The following is a 2,374-nucleotide window of genomic DNA, read 5'->3' as shown; positions in this document are numbered from 1 at the left end:
GGAGAAAATGTATAGATCATAGGCTTCGAGAGAGAGTGTTGCTTTTTATTCTCTCTTATTGTTTGGTGGTTGAACTTTGTTTATTTGCTTGTTTGAGATACTTTATGCTTGTGTGTGATACTTGGATGATCATGTGTTCGATCATATGCTACCTTAATGCTTGTTGGATGACATTATCCTTTTATATCCCCATATGATCATTCACTTTGCTTGGTGATGAGTGCATGTATTTAATTATTATCATTTTGAGCGCTCCACCAAGATGTATGTGACGTGGAAGAGTAACCCATGTTCCTAACTCATTGTGCATTTGCAGTCCAAAGCAAATCTTAAACTATGCACAAATTTAGGGGGAGCTCTTGCTTTTCACATACTTCTCAAAGCGACAATGTTTTTCACTCTTATTATCATTTGTCGAAGCTTTGATCTATATGTTGTCATCAATTACCAAAAAGGGGGAGATTGAAAGTGCAACTATCCCTAGGTGGTTTTGGTAATGCCTAACAACATATAGCTCATTGAGCTAATGCTATTTCAAGATTAATATCTCAGGAAAGCTCAATGATTGGCATGGCATGGATAAGAAAAGTGGACCCCTCAAAATGCTAAGGACAAAAGGATTCTCAAGCTCAAAGGTCAAGACTCTACATTTTCTATTTTAGTGATCCAAGATCACATTGAGTCTATAGGAAAAGCCAATACTATTAAGGAGGGATGAGGTGTTGCTTAATGAGGCTCTTGCTCAAAATGCTTAGTGATATGCTCCAAAACCCTCAATTACTCTCTCACATCCACATATGACCTAAACCAAAAGTCAAACTCGGCCCCACCGATTCTTTCTATCCGGCGCCACCGAGTTCAAATGTCATAGCCACTGCCACAAACCCTAGGCAAATCGGTCTCACTGATAGGGATCTCGATCTCACCGAGATGGGATTGTAATCTCTCTGTTTCCCTTTGTAACGTTTCGGTCCCACCGAGATGAGAGATCGGTCCCACCGAGTTTGCAATGTAAACTCTCTGTTTCCCTTTTGTAACATTTCGGTCTCACCGAAATGAGCAAATCGGTCCCACCGAGTTTACCTGACCAACTCTCTGGTTAGCTTATTACCAAAATCGGTCTCATCGAGTTTGTGTAATCGGTCTCATCAAGATTACGTTATGCCCTAACCCTAACCATATCGGTCCTACCAAGTTGCATGTCGGTCCCACCGAAACTCCTAACGGTCACTAGCTTTGCTGAATCGGTCCAACCGAGTTTATCAATTCGGTCCCACCGAGATTGGCAAGTTGTGTGTAATGGTTAGATTTTGTGTGGAGGCTATATATACCCCTCCACCACCTCTTCATTTGGAGAAAGAGCTATTAGAACAAACCTACACTTCCAACTTACTTTTTCTAAGAGAGAACCACATACACTTGTGTTGAGGCCAACATATTCCATTCTTACCATATGAATCTTGATCTCTAGCCTTCCCCAAGTTGCTTTCCACTCAAATCCTCTTTCCACCAAATCCATATCCTGTGAGAGAGAGTTGAGTGTTGGGGAGACTATCATTTGAAGCACAAGAGCAAGGAGTTCATCATCAACACACCATTTGTTACTTCTTGGAGAGTGGTGTCTCCTAGATTGGCTAGGTGTCACTTGGGAGCCTCCGACAAGATTGTGGAGTTGAACCAAGGAGTTTGTAAGGGCAAGGAGATCGCCTACTTCGTGAAGATCTACCACTAGTGAGGCAAGTCCTTCGTGGGCGACGGCCATGGTGGGATAGACAAGGTTGCTTCTTCGTGGACCCTTCGTGGGTGGATCCCTCCGTGGTCTCGCGCAGCCGTTACCCTTCGTGGGTTGAAGTCTCCATCAACATGGATGTACGATAGCACCACCTATCAGAACCACGACAAAAACATCCGTGTCTCCTATTGCGTTCGAATCTTCCAAACCCCTCCCTTTACATTCTTGCAAGTTGCATGCTTTACTTTCCGCTGCTCATATACTCTTTGCATGCATGCTTGAATTGTGTTAAGATTGCTTGACTTGTCCAAAGTTGCTAAAATCTGCCAAGAACTAAAATTGGGAAAAGGATAAGTTTTATTTGGTCAAGTAGTCTAATCACCCCCCTAGACATACTTTCGATCCTACAGCCGCGAGCATCAACACTCATCGGACCACATACATCAGTATGTATTATTTCCAACAAGTCTGTTGCTCGCTCCTTTGTTCCGGAGAACGGAGTCTTAGTCATCTTGCCCATGAGGCATGGTTCGCAAGCATCAAGTGATTCATAATCAAGTGGTTCAAAAAGCCCATCAGCATGGAGTTTCTTCATGCGCTTTACACCAATATGACCTAAACGGCAGTGCCACAAATAAGTTG

Source organism: Triticum dicoccoides, chromosome 5A (assembly GCF_002162155.2).
Source record: "Triticum dicoccoides isolate Atlit2015 ecotype Zavitan chromosome 5A, WEW_v2.0, whole genome shotgun sequence".
Classification (NCBI taxonomy): domain Eukaryota; kingdom Viridiplantae; phylum Streptophyta; class Magnoliopsida; order Poales; family Poaceae; genus Triticum; species Triticum dicoccoides.
Note: the sequence above shows the minus strand (reverse complement) of the source record.